At 46.1% G+C, this 15,112-nt stretch overlaps 1 long non-coding RNA gene across 1 annotated transcript; it reads left to right on the top strand.

The window, feature by feature from the left end:
- Nucleotides 1-12,069: 12,069 nt before the first annotated feature.
- Nucleotides 12,070-14,139, top strand: LOC123614013 (uncharacterized). Its single transcript, XR_006721480.2, has 3 exons — nt 12,070-12,164; nt 12,973-13,308; nt 13,972-14,139. It is a non-coding gene; the product is annotated as an uncharacterized LOC123614013 (long non-coding RNA).
- The last annotated feature ends 973 nt before the right edge of the window (nt 14,140-15,112 follow it).

The following is a 15,112-nucleotide window of genomic DNA, read 5'->3' as shown; positions in this document are numbered from 1 at the left end:
TACATTAACAACTGCTTGGGCATCCGGCCTATGTTCGAGAAAGGGTGGAGCTTAGTGGATTCAGCTCCTCAACTTCACATTGCTAAATTGACCAAATTGGTAGCTTAATTCTACTTTTTACATAAATTAGGTGTAATTTTAGAGAAATCTGGAGCCTTTGTTGAAATGAGCAGTTGTTCCTTTTCAGGTTGAAAGATACATTACCCGAGGGGGATATTCATGAATTCATTTGGCAATTAAATTTTTTGTCTGATTTAGTTAATGAACTCACTTGAAGACAGGGATCTAAGACAAGACCTAGGCCAAAAGAATCTTCAAGATGGGAGTGTTGAGTAGGGCAAGGACTCAGAGGACTGGGGTCTACTGTGTAAGGCTCAGGACAGCCAGCAGGTTCATATGGGACTTGGTCTGTTGGAGGGACCCCAGTAAAAGGAGCCAGCAGGAGCAGCTGGATAAGATTGGTAACTTCTCCAACCTGTGCAAGAACCACCCTCGTGTAATATGTATATATATGTGTATATATATATATATCTATATCTCTATATATCTACTTTGTTTAAGAAAAGATTTCTGGAGAAAGGGTGGATTTTCAGAAAAATACACAAAACAAGAGTAAGTTATAAATTGAAACAGAAATTGAGACAAAAAATACAAATGGGAAAAGCAGGCCAAGTCTAGGGGTAAGGGCTGGGGGACTCTATCACAGCATTCAGATTCTAAGGTAATCAACCAGTCATCACTGCGATGGAGCTGACAGATGTGAACAGAGAAGATGGAAATCCAGGCAAATCCCACTTCTGTTGTCACTAAGGAGAAAATCTGTCAGTTCTTCAGAGGAAGCTGACCTTTTCCTGCTACTTAGCGCTGGAAGAATGTCTTGCCCAGGCTTCATGCGCCGGGCGCAGAGAGATACGACGGGCTGTGTTCTCCCAAAGCCTGAACAAGAAAAAGGGGTGAGTTTATTAGGACTATTGACAGGGTCCCTCCCGGAAGCCACACCTCTCATGTATTCCTCAAGGAGAGACATTCTGCAGGCAGCCACGGCAGTGTGGTCCCAGGATATAGGCTTCCGATGGTTTACCCTGTGCTAAAGAGAGTGCTAATTACCCATGTCAGCAGAGCGCCACCCATTGTCTTAGAAATATTTACCTCCAGTACATGTTTCGAAAATCCCACCTCTGCCACTTCCAGGCTGTGTAATTTTGGGCCTCTCTGTAATTGGCTCACTTCTCTGAGCCTCAGTTTCCTCATCTGAAAAACAGGATGATTACTTCTTGGAACTGTTTCGAGGATTACAGGAAAGATGGTTATTAAGGACTGTACCCAGCTCCTGTTACATAATATATAACACATCGCAGTAATAGCCTTTCATCTGACAGATAGCCTGCTGTAGAGAAAAATGTAGGATGCTGATTCTCCACCTTTTTGAGGACAAGGAATTGTTTTATTATTAAATATTTCACAGCCTCATAACAGTAGTTCTACTTTTAGTATCCCCAGATGGAGAAAATATATAATGATAGTAATACTTTAAAACAAGTTTGCAATTTACTAATCTTAATAGCAACTACACACACTTTCACAAATATAAAACATTATCTGAGTGAGGTACAAAGTGGGGACACGTCTGTCAGCCTTCTCACCATCACCAGAAGCTCCGCCAGGGCTGGGTGGCCCAAGGGCGTGACAGGGCCCAGGCATTGTCCTGGTGGGCAATGTGGTGGGTCCACACCTCTTGCCCCAACTCTGACCCGACTCCCTCAGCCCAAACAGAGACTGAGGGAGGGAGGCCATGTAATTCTGGCAGCCAAGGCCCACTTCTCAGGAATTAAGGCCAAATAAGATCAATGGTGACATGAATCTTCTCAGGGGGGATTAGTCCCCTTCATTGCCATGTGTACTGGGTTGTATAGTGTCCCCTAAAGTTCATGTCAACCCGAAACCTCAGAATTTCCAATAAAGTCTTTGCAGAGATACAATTAGTTAAGATTAGGGTGGATGAGAGTGTGGGCTTTCAAGGCTCTAAAACCAAAGACTAGTTTGCTCAGGGAGAGGCCATGTGAAGACACACAGGGTGGAGCAGACAGAAAAAGAGAGGGAGAGGTGTCTCACTGCTCTTGATAAATCCAGTTCTGAACCCCTCACTTCTGTGTGTATATATATTTATTGAAGTAGAGTCAGTTTACAATGTTGTGTCAATTTCTGGTGTACAGCACAGTGCTTCAGTCATACATGTACATACATATATTTGTTTTCATATTCTTTTTCACCATAAGTTATTACAAGATATTAAATACAGTCCCCTGTGCTATACAGTATGAACTTGTTTATCTATTTTATATATACATTAGTTAGTATCTGCAAATCTCGAACTCTCAATTTATCCCTTCCCACCGCCTTTCCCCCAGGTAACCATAAGTTTGTTTTCTATGTCTGTGAGTATGTTTCTGTTTTGTAAAAAAGTTTGTTTGTCTTTTTTTTAGATTCCACATAATAGTGATATCATTAAGGTATTTTTCTTCCTCTGATTTACTTCACTTGGTATGACAACCTCCAGGTCCATCCATGTTGCTGCAAATGGCATTATTTTGTTATTTTTTATGGCTGAGTAGTATTCCATTGTATAAATATACCACAACTTCTTTATCCAGTCATCTGTTGATGGACATTTGGGTTGTTTCCATGTCTTGGCTATTGTAAATAATGCTGCTATCAACCTTGGGTGCACCCCTCACTTCTAGACACACGGGGAGAATGCCTTGTACAGACAGAGGGGAAGATTGGAGTAATGTGGGTCTGTAAACCAAGTATTGCCAGCAACAACCTGAAACCGGGAGAGAAGTACAGAACAGATTCTCCCCAAGAGGCTCCAGAAAGAACCAACCTCGTTGACACCTTGATTTCAAACTTATGGCCTCCAGGACTGTGGGAGAACCAATCTTTGTTGTTTTAAGTTACCTGGTATGTAGCACTTTGTTACAACAACCTTAGCAAACTAATATATCACGTATACTCATTTTTTCAGAGTTTGTATTGATTTTTTTCTAATGATCAAAGTAGTAAATATTCATCATAGAATATCTGAGTTATATAAAATAGACTTATACACAAAGAAAAATAAATTATCCTTTATTCCTGCACTTGAAGATAACTATTGTAAACATCTTGGTGTTTATTCACTTGGACTTTTTGTTTGTATATGTGTGTGTGTGAATTTATTTTTAAAAACAAGATTCAGATGGTCAGTATCTATGCTTCTGCACTTTACCTCTGCTGGGTAAAAGCAGAGACGTCAAAACACTCCGAAAACACTCTAGACAATTTTCAGTCTCTCCCTCAACCAGAGAGTGGTCCAGTTGGCAGGGAGGCTCTCCCATTTGTGACAGACAGATGCTGACATATGTCTAATAAATTTAGCACTTAGTTCTAGCTTATGTTCAACGCCACGGTGCCCAGGAGATAAGACGAAATTGGCATTATGTAAAACCCTTGACAGCCTCTGGGCTCCAGGACTTAGAGTGTCTTTATCATCAGGTCTGTTTACAAAGAAAAAGTCTTTGGAAGATATTCCCCTTGTAGAACAGGTTTATTTCAAAACGGCATATGGTGAAAATGTTACAGGAGCTGCGTGTAGCTTGTCTTCTCCTGACAGGTTACAGGGGGGAAATTGCTCTTGGCAGCCCAGAGTGGCCCCTTGAACTTGGCCTCTTAACTCCCTAGCTGTGCCGGGGTGTGAGCTCTGTCTGCAGCTGGGGGGTGGGGGGCGGGAGCAGGAGCAGAAACAGAAAGCTGCTCATTGCCCGTGAATGGCAAGCTTCTCTTTGGACAGGAAGGGGGTCCGTCTTATTCCCCAGCGCCAAGCCAAAGGGCCAGGTTGGCCTGAAGGGGCTCCAAATATTAGCAGTGATGGGGACAGAGTCCTCAACTCGCCACTGCCCAAGGAGGCTTCACCACAAGTAAAGACTGATTCATCTGCCTCCGAGAGGAGGGGCAGACCTGGAACTCTTTAACGTGGGTGCTGAGGGCTAAGCCTCCATTTGCTTAACCATCAGCACAGAGGCTGGCAGCGTGCATGCCTGGCAGGACTTAGAGGCTTGCTTTCTCTCGCTTCCCTTCCTCCCTTCCTTGCTTCTTTTTTCCTTTCATCCTCTCTCCCTCTCACCCTTTCTCTCTTCTTTCTTTCCTTCAATCAATTTGGATTTGTTGCCAAAATATAAGAAGTGAGAGATTTCATGTCAAAGGGGAGTGGAGGGAGGGGTTTTCTGGCTTTTCTAGGAAAAGGAGACTTGGCCTTGGTTACCTGAGTTTCTGCATGGCAGCTCCTAGCCGAGGCTAAGTCCCCAACTGTCCACTTCTCCACAGCTCCCCTCCCAGACTACCCCTCTCTACCCCGGGGGACGTTCCGAGGTGCCCTGCTCACGGGACCGGGACATCCTGCATTTCAGATCATGTCCTCATGAGCATCTGCAGCTCATAGCCTGGCAAGAGAGGTATGGAGATGTCGCTCTCACTTCCTCCCACCAAGGTTTCTCTTACCTGTGGAAGAGAAACCCCATCTGACCTCAGCTTCCTCACCTGGACCAGGGGACTGGGCTAGATGGACGTTTGCAGCCCAGAGAAATAATGCAAATGCAGCTTTTTTGGAACTGGTGGCATATCCAGGGCTGAACAAGCAGTGGGAGGTTTCCACCTTTGATTCAGACAATAAAGGGTGCATTGTCTGTAGAATATGTAAAACTCCAATAAAACAGACAAAAACTCTGCCTGTTTCTTTTCACCAGTTGGTGATAAAGTACTCCTCCGCACACACACACGAAAGTTTTGTTGATCTAAGCTCTAAGGAACTCTGCAGTTGCTGCTGAGTTTTCATAATATATAAACTTAATAGCATAGCTCATTAATTATCCTGTAATAAACATTGTAATTTTACATGGCAGTTTATTCTAAGAGCTCAGTTAGACAGTAGCTGCTCACACATGGGGACTCAGCTGGCTGTGACTGTTCCGAGGGTGAGTTTGTCATTGTTTGGAATCCTTTGAGTGCTCTGGGTGAGTTTGAGTTGCCACTCCCCACGAGACTTACTACATTTTCCTGCCTTTCAATCCGTAGTTTCAAAATAAACAGTGACAGCCCAGCGAGCACAGAGAAGGGAAAAGGAACCAAAATTACTTCGAATCTGTCATTCTTTGTGACCACTTGGAGTTTTTATTTGTTTAAACATTTAAAATGATAAAACAGTGTAAACCATGCATGTCTGATATGTACATATATGTGTATCTCTCTATATACATATAAATTCAAACTTACATGAATAGTTTACTGAAATAGAATAAAATCTATAAGCTTTAAATTTACTCTTTTAAAAAAGCAATTGTTTTACTAAAATGAATCGTGGTGGTACCACTGTTGTAACTCTTTATTTCTTGGTTTGTTCTTCAGTGAAAATCGAAGATAAAACCGAGTGAAAACTGAAAAACAAAGCAAGGGAAAAAAATACATCAGCAGTATGATTTAGTAGTTGTCTAAACTGTACCCTTTGCAGACACTTCAGTTTTATTACAATTTACTTATTAGTAAATGGAGAATCGTTTTCGTAAAATATTATTATACCACGATACCCAAAGAATCCCATTTCAAAATTGTTATGTAAGTATAAAGCTATTGAATAAATAATTGTGCTTTCCCTCCTTTTTTTGTAGTATAATACTTATTTTCTCTCATACCTTTCTTTTATTTTCATATTTAATGGTACAATTATATAAGCACACGACATTTAATGAAAGCAAATTTACACTGTGTTTCTTTTCCCGTCGATGTTGGTATTCTTTTCATTCGTGATTATTACTGTAAATGATGCTGCGGTACGGGACCAGTGGGTAGTGACAAACAGCCTGCTGGGGCAGTCAGATCTGTCCCAGGTGGGCAGCTGCTAAGAACCCCACGTGTGAAGCCTGTGGTGAAGCTGTGCATTTGGTGGAGACCAGCAGGGGGTGATGGAGAGGCTTGACTCCCTGCCTATCTTCGCTGCCCCCAGCTTCTCCCGGGAGCCCCACGGTTCCAGGACCACAGGTGCGCATCGAAGCATGGGAGAGTTCCTGCAGATTAACTGAGTGCTTCCTTTAAACTGCAACCTGACCGCTCCTGAGTCTGATCACCTCCGCGGCCGCTGCCCACGTCCAAGCCACCATCATCTTGCACTCCCCTCCAACCCCGTCTACCCCCACAAAGTCTCCGGACTGATTTTCTGCTTCCACATTTCTTTCTCTACCGTAAATGTTCCGCGCAACGGCTAAGTAATACTGTTGAAAGTGAGTCAGACCAGGGCCACCTCCTACTTCACAGTCCCCCGAAGCATCCTCTGGTGGGAAGAACCAACTCCTGCTTCACCTGGTGGGTGTAACTCCCTCCCGGCCATCATTCCACCCCGCCCCCCGGCCCCCGCGGTGGCAGACACCCTCCTCCGCCCTGCTTCTCCCACTCCGCCTGTCTTGTCCCTCTTCGTAGCTCGCCCAGGTCACTTCAGTCCTAGTACCTGGCATTTCTGCTCCCTCTACCTGGGCCATTCCACCCCCGAGTCAGTGGGGCTCTCTCCTCACCCCACACGGGAATCGCCCCTCAGATTCCGCTCAAACAGTCCCTCCTGGTAGGCATCCCTGAGCTGCCTTCCCTGCCCCCACTCTCTAACCCTTGACTCACATCATAGGATTTAGCATGACCTGATGCCTCATTGATTTATGTCCTTGTTTACTTACTGTTTAGGGCTGAGTATATGTGTCCCTCTTCCCCCCACCAAGTTCAAATGTTGAAGCCCTAACCCCCGATGTGATGGTATTTGGCAGTGGGGCCTATGAGGTCCTGACCTCCTGTTGGAATTAGTGCCCTTTTAAGAAGAGGAAGAGAGACCAGAATGGGTCTCTTCCTCGCCATCTTTCACCCTTCCCTCCTTCCCACTCTCCCTCCCCCTCCTTCCGTCTCTGCCTTCGTGGTTCCCCACACCCTCCCACCAAGGGAAGCCTACATGAGATCAAAACAAGCCAGCAAGCAGGCTCTCAGCAGAAACCAAGTCTGAGGCACCTTGATCTTGGACTTCCAGCCTCCAGAACTGTGAGAAATAATTGTCTTTTGTCTGTGGTATTTGGTTATGGCAGCCTGAGCTAAGACATTTATTTATAGATTTACTCTTACCTAATATACCCTGTGCATCAAGAGGACAGGAATATTTTCTCTTGTTCCCTGCTGTAACCCTAGAGCCTAGAAGAGTGACTGGCACATTGTGGGCCCTCAGTAAATATTGTTAAAATGGTTGAATGAATGGACCTCTGGGATTTCTTCTTCCATCCAAGTCCTGACCAGGCCTGAGCCTGCTTAGCTTCCGAGATTGGATGCACATACGGTGGTCTGGCTGTAGACAGGTTTCTTCTAACCCAATATTTCTGCGATCACCTATCAATCATACATCTCCCGTGGGATGCTATGTTAGGAGCTGGTGGCTTTCTCAAGAATTTAGAAAGTAGTCTTCATTTCAGCGATGGGGGCGGGGGTCCCAACATGAAGTGGGAGAGTCTTAGATGGATGTGTAATTATAGCAGCTTCAACCGTCGTTAAATTATTAAACTACATCACAACCAAGCAGAGTAGTCTGGAGCTAGGAGTGAGAGGGGGCAAAAAGGATTGTATGCAGGTATACGGATGGCTGAAACGTTGTGCTGTACACCAGAAAATGACACAACATTGTAACTGACTATACTTCAGTAGTAAGAAAAAGAAGAGTAGCTTCTCAGGAGTCTGTGACTTCTGGGAATGTCCCCAAGGCATGAGAGGTCGGAGGTGTGTCTCTTTCCTCCACACGGGGTGTGGCGGGATCGTTAATGACCGGAAGGCAGCCGGCAGTGCCTTGAAACAGAAACTCACCTTTTCCCAGATGCCCCCTGCCAAGTGGGAGCTGCGCAGTAAGGAGAACCCCAAGGGCTGTGGGATCCTTCACTTTGACTTGAGCTAAGTGGGATTAACCACTCCCTCCCCAAGTTGTCGCCCTTTCAGCCACTTGTCTATATCATGAAAGCAAGAATCTCGAGCCTTCTCTTGTTTAATTCATTCTTCTTAACTTGTCTAGCACTAATATTAGGTTTGCATGAACAGTAGTCTCCCTTAAAGAAAACATTCGGGTAATTTTGGTCCGGCCACATGGCCATCCCATACTGGCACAATTTAAAAAACAAAGGTCTCGAGTGAAATCTACAGGTATATTCACAGCATACAGACAAACACCACATGGCTTCACCTCTTCTCCTGCCTTTTAATATCATGTTAAAAAATTGAATAATAACTACATCTTGTCATTCAGTGATGTCAGCTAAGGTCATTGCCTGAGCACTTTTTTCAGGGAAAAAAATCCCTTCCCTTTGAGGTGCCCTTAGGTCGTTAGGATGAGTTTTCAGCCACAGGAGGAGAATTCGGTGGAAATGCTGCTCCTCTGTTTATAAAGATAACCGTCACTCGATGCAGCCAGCCAGGCGAAAGGACCACAGCAAAGAGCCCCAATTAGAAAATGACATATTGGGTGAAAATTTCCCCGAACAAGGCCCTTCCACAGCGACTTGACTTCCTAACACCCCTCTCTCTCTCAGGAAAGCAACTGACCAGACAAAAATGTGGGAAGAAACAACAAAATCTCAGTTTGTTTTCGAGACCCATCCAGGGACCAAGATCTCAAGAACCACGTCATCCAGCAATGACTTGTGTGTTCTACTTCTTATGCACAGGGACATACACACATCCTGAATGGATGTCCTCGGTCCCAGGCCAGTGGGGGTGGCTGTCTTGAGTGGACGAATGAAACTGTTTTGTGTGTACTCCCTTGGGAAGCTGGGAGGGCAGGTGGAGGTGGGGTGGGAAGAAACATGGGATAAAAATCCTCTTTTTTTCTTTTTCCTTTTCCCTACAACAATCAAGTCGATAAAAATCTGGCTCTTGTCTATTTTTATTTTGAAAAACCACTCTCCTTAGCCCTATCATAATAGGAATTGAAGTCGGATTTTTGAGATCAGTTTGAGATTGGTAATCTTTGTTATTAACTCAGGGTCAGATAGGTCAAGATCCCAGGATTCATCAAGATGGCAAAACTAACCTACGAAGTTGGAAAATCGCTGGAGTATTACCCTCGTCATGGAAATTGAAGGAAGAGACTGGAAGGGAGGCTCTGGGTAGCTGCTGCTTTTGTTTCTTGATTGTGAGGATTGTTACACAGCTGTGTTCTGTGCAGATTCAGTGAGCTCTAGGCATGTGATTGGTGCCCTTTTCTATATGGACGTCAGATTGCAAAGACACGCTTTAAACTGTTCAGTCCTATGCAATAATCAAAACTTGCAGTTTCACTCAGTTACGACTTCTCCTTCAGCTCTAACTACGTCCTGTCACAGGTGGGCCTTTTGGAAAGGAAGTGTGTGTGTGGTGTGTGTGCGTGTGTGTGTAAGAGATGTCTGTGGTGTATGTGTGATGTGTGGTGTGTGTGTGTGTTGTGTGCTGTGTGTGTAGTGTGTGTGGTGTGTGATGTGTGTGGTGTATGTGATGTGTGTGGTGTGTGTGGTATGTGTGGTGTGTGTAGAGAAGACAGCTCCTCTCTGTCTTCCTCACCCATCTCTCACTCACTAGCTGCTTCTGACCCCCAGGTCAGGGGTTGGAAATTGTGAGGATGGAAAAAATGTAAGAAGAATCAAAACTGTCTAGGTTGGCGGGCATGACACTGGCAGAGTGAGTCTCGCCATTGCTCCTCCCAGAGCCCCATCCCCAGGTGCTGTGAGTATTGGCTACTAATGGCCCAGTTTCCCCCTTTTAGAAGAATTTATCCTTGACCAGGTAGAGGCCCCTCTGCTGGATGATGTCCCAGTTTTCCTCAACCTCCCCAAGTGTCCCCCCTTCCCCTACGTTACAAGCAGCAGCCAGTGATCAGCTGACAAGGTGTTAGAAGCCTGGGTCCCTTTCCACGGGACAGAGCAGAACTGTGGGACCAGTCAGAAGCTAACCACTTACAGAGACCACATCCTTCTTTTGTGCCCCTCTCTGTCCTCTCCTGATTCCCTTACCTCTGTCCCCTGAGAGCGCTCTCTCCGTAAACCACAAGAACCCCTGAGCTCGGTGCTGCTCTGAGGGAGCCAGACCAAAGACAGCTGGCTCTGAGTGCTGCAAGCCTGGGGACAGTTGAAGGCTGATGTCCTCCCTGGGTTGTGTGTGGCTCTTGTCCACTCACTGGCAGTCTTTGGCCTGCAGATCCTCTCACTGGCTAAGGCTCTCCATTCCAGTGCACGGACCCCCTCAGCAGATCTTGGAAATCAGATGGTCCTCCACCAACATCAGTGCCCGCAAATGGCCCACATCTACTCCTTGGAAACTCAGGATACTTAGCTTGTGAACTCCACGGAGCACGCTGCCTAGTGCTGTCACCTCTCCTTTACCAGCCGTCCCTGACATTTTAAGGGTTGGTGGCTGAGAATAAGGCACTAGTCCCCATCATGCCCCTAATTATGAGGGGGGACATGTGACAATCTCTCTAAGGCTTCCCGGAAGAGCCTGTGAGAGTTGGGTGATATTCCTAGCGCAGCCTTCTCCAGAGGGAGTCACAGAGATGTGAAATTATTATTGAGTGGCTTTTTGGATATTTTTATATCTGGTATTTATGTCTTGATACCTCAACTAAAACTTTCAATTTAACCTCCTGTTGCACCCAAGTGTTTGAAGAATGCTTTCAAGATGTCCAGGAAAGGTCCTTCCCCTGTACAGTACTGTATTACTCATCCTTCCCTGACCATCCTGGTATCTTACCCCTGTAGTTTTCCAATGGGGCCCATCAGAGACTGAATTCTCCACATGGTTCATGGGAAAATCCAGATGCTACTTCCTAGTGCTGAGAGGACCCAGAACGCTACTCTTACCATAGGTGATACCCCAAGTTTCTTCTCCCACACTGCATTACACATGTATGCGGTTAGATGTGAAGTTTCTGAACCAGATTGTATCTCAGGATGCCAGGGAGCTTCCAGGGGAGATTGAAAAACTGGAAAGATTCTGCTAATTCTGCCTTGGCATCCTCGCTCCCTCCAACAAACTCTTCTGTTCTCACTTTCTTCAACTGAAAATAAGAGAGTTATACTCTGAGATCCCCCAAGGTCCCTTTCACCTCAGATAGTCTGATTTTAATGGTCTTGAACTCAATTGTTAGGCTAATCAACGAGTCTGTTCAGAAAAAGTAGCTGGCGGGACATCCAGTCTCAGACACAGCCTTGGTCTGCCCAGCTGGTATTTGTCACAACAGTGTGATGGTATCAGGGGAAGCAAGACGTGTGAGCAAATGTCCCCTTTGGTGGAGGGGCTGTGAGTCTTCTTTTAGCTCCTTGGAACAGTCTTGGGGGAGAAAAAGGTTTAGCAACAACTGGAGGTCAGACGAGTCGGGCCCCTTTACAAATAGCAACCCTGTGTGTTCCTGTAAACAGATGTGAGGCAGCTCCTATTTTAACTAAATCACCCACTTGGCAACTGGACAACAACAGTAAACTGATTGTTGCTGGCTTCTGTCTCTGTCAAAAAAAAAAAAAAAAAAGTTTCCTCCCAGAAGCTTCTGAGCTTTTGGCTTTATTAAGAAACTTGATAAATATAGTTCAGTAAGTGTGTGGTCCATCTCGGATTTACAGCCAGCTCCCTAACCTGACCAGAAAGGGTCACAGTGTCAAAACGTAGGCCTCGTTTTTTGCTTGGATTAGAGAAAAAAACCAAGAAAATGAGAAGCTCCTGGCTTCCTGACTCAGTCTCCCAGGTCTAGGGTGGCGGTCCCTGCCGGCAGCTCCTTCTGTCCTTTTCCGAGCTGCCCAGGCCTCTGCTCATGTGTGCAACCTTTTCAGAGACCTGTTGACAGGTTTGAAAATAAAGCAGACGATGTAAAGAACAACACGCAAGTCAGAGCTATACGAAAGGCAACCAGGCTGGCGCTGCCGGGCGGGGATTAGCGAGGATCAGCTGTCCAGCCAGGCTGCTCACGGGAGGAAGGCCTCCTCCAGGCAGAGATGCCCGGCTGCTATACTGGGCCCTCTCCATCCTTCTCAGATGCTCCCGGGGCTGTCCCAGAAGGCCAGGGCTTGAGGGCCAATGAATTGCCCGGATGAACCCCAAAGTAGGTGCGTGATGTGGTACTTGGGGAGTCTTTCCCCGAGGCCTGGTTCACCGCCTCTCACAGTGAGCGGCCAGGGACAGAACCAGGGGCTGGAAGCCAATGTGGGAGGGGTGGACTGGGGTGGACTGGGGCGGAAGGAGACCCGCCAGTGGTGGTCAACCCCCGCGTGGTGTTGCTGGCTTTGGTCTCAGGTCCTGTGCTTCTAGATCTTGGGAGAAAGAGTAAAGCTGTGGACTGAGAGCAACAGTCAGGGAGTCTGAGGCACACATGAGGCGACAGTACTCACACCCTGGGCGGGGGTTAGTGGGTCTCCACGTCCTCTGATGTTCCTACTTCTTTCATTCTGTTCTTTATTCACCCTGGTGGGCAAAATTATTCTTCCTCCTCTAACAGTCAAGCCTATTTGTACAATTACGTCAAGACCTCTCTGGGGAAAAAAAAAAGCATATAAAAGGTTCCTGGTATTGGGTATATTGGGTACCAGGGTACACTCTGAAAGGCCCCAAATAATGAGAGGAGCAGGGGGCACTTTACGGTGGCAGGTCATTTATAAAGAATACTCACAGTGATCTCATTTTAAAAAAGGGATGACCATTTTGGAAACCTTGTGTCCCCGTGCCTTCCCGTAGCTTGGTGTATCTTTCCACTCCAGCCCTGCTCTCGTGGTGCAGAATGTCGCTGTCAGGTCTGGTGTGAACAAGGAACAAACCCTCTGTAGGTGGGGCATTGGGGGTTGGGAGGTTACACCAATGAGACGGGGGCCTCTGGACTTCAGAGAGAAATTTTACAAACATGCTTTTCCCTCTAACCAGATTGAGTGATTGCACCCGCATCACAAAACCGTGAGGTTCACCACACTGTCAAGTACTGTCCAGCGATCCTGAAACACTGCTGAGACCAGAGTAGTCGGACAACAGGACTGGAAATGGATTGCCGTTGAAAATAGAAGGGTGCAAGGCTCTCTGGGTGGTTACAAGGGAACTTTCTGTCTTTAGAAGATGTATTAACTGGGTGGAGAGATTGAATGTACGCTGACGAAAATCTAGAAAGCATCGCAAGGGAATGCAAAGACTAACTCAGCGAGGACACGTGAGAGCCAGTCTTTCTCTCCTAACATTCTCTACGATTCAGTCAGACTAGGGCACAAGGTACTCCTTTAATTGTTCTGCACATTTCTCTCTTTGTTCAAATTGTTCCCTCTTTCAGGAACATACTTTTCTCAGTCCCCTTAAGAGCCAACATTTCTTGAGTGATTACTTTGTGACAATGTGCTAAAGATGTGCATCACACTGACTGTCTCATCTAATTCTCACAAGCATGTTATGGAGCAGGTGTTAGCGTATCCCCAACTTACAAACTGACATAAAAAACAAGGTACTTGTCCAAGGTCGCGCTGGTAGAAATAGGTGGAATGGGACTTCCGTCTGGGACGGACTACGTCCTTAACCCTTAAGTGGGTCAGTAGAGAGAATCCTTTAAAGACCAGTTTGAGTTCAGGGGACTTTCTTTTCTCAGGATAAAGAGCTCCCTTGCTGGTGGCCCCAGAGTCCAGACTGGTACTTCCAGTACTATGTGACATTCCATGCTGCCCTACACCAGGCCACCTATGCTCCGATGTGCATCTTTGTCTGGGTCTGACATTGCCACATCGCATGTCCCCTGTGTGGCCCTAGTCAGGGCTCAACAAACGTCCCTGCTGATTTGACTAGTATATAAGCAAGTTAAAAAAAATGTGATCATTTATTAGGCTTCTGCTTTGTACATAAATTATTTCATTTTCCCATACAACTTCTATTACTCTCATTTTCCAGTGAAGGATCAGACTCAGGAAGATGAATGACTTGCCTGAAGTCGCCGAAGTAGAGGGACGGAGTAAAGAACCAGCTGCCAATCTGTCAGCTCCCAGAGGTCTTCTACTATGTGATCTTTCCTTCCAAGCACTGGGAGGGTGGGGAGGGAAGGATGTGTCAGGGCTGGATGAGAACTGGCAGGTGAATTTCTCATGGGATCACGGCTTCCTGGGACCGGTGATTCTTTGTAATTCACAACAAATTTCGTGAAACCAAAGCATCAGCTGGTGGAAACAACTCCAGCCCAGAACAAGCTAATTTTGAGTGCAACAGCCAGTCTTGTTGCTGCTCTGGAAAAATGAAATTTAGCAATTCTCTCCTTGATCCTCAAGGAGCTATCAAGTGCATGAAACATCATATGTAATCAGAGTCCCCGAGCCCTGGTGTCACTCTGCACAATTAAAATTGGGTTCTGCTATTCCCGGGAAACGTATTTTTAGTTTAAGCTGGGGTGTAATGAGATCTCTAAAAATAACACTGTGAAAGGTGAGGCTAAGCAAAGGGGGCTGAGTTCACCCGGTGCTGAGGCAATAAAACATTATTCATGGTCCATTTAAAGCTATGCAGCCCTGGGCCAACTTTTTTGCTTACACAGAAGATTGGTTCATCCTATTTGGACCTAACTCAGTTTCCATTGAAATGGTGGTGGTCTGAGCGAGAGGAACTTAGAATGCAGGTTATTAAGGAATCTCACCCTGGCTAAAGCACCTCGGGTGGGTTTGTCTCTGAAAGGCTCTGGTTACACACAGGCAATAGATTTGACAACTGAGTGTTGAGACCACCCGGCAGCCCGGCCAGCTCACTGCCCTGCTGCGTGCTGGCTCCTCTCAGAAGCCTGCTCCCCGGGTTTTTTGGCTGCAGTCATAACAAATGATCTCCCGGCTTGGCAGTGGAAGGGTGTGGGCATGCCTGTAACCTCAGACACAGAATATGGCACCCGATAGCGTTCAGAAACTGTGATACGAGGCTTGGAACAGATGTGAGAAACTTCAAGATTTTAATAATTCAGGGATTTGGAGGGGATCGAGTTTTCCTGGACAGAAAAGCGCCGTATTAAGTGTACCACCCACAAGTGTTCCGGACACACGCGCAGGAGGGCACG

The sequence above is a fragment of the Camelus bactrianus genome, chromosome 23 (genome assembly GCF_048773025.1).
Source record: "Camelus bactrianus isolate YW-2024 breed Bactrian camel chromosome 23, ASM4877302v1, whole genome shotgun sequence".
Taxonomy (NCBI): domain Eukaryota; kingdom Metazoa; phylum Chordata; class Mammalia; order Artiodactyla; family Camelidae; genus Camelus; species Camelus bactrianus.
This window is presented reverse-complemented; position numbering and strand designations above follow the sequence as displayed.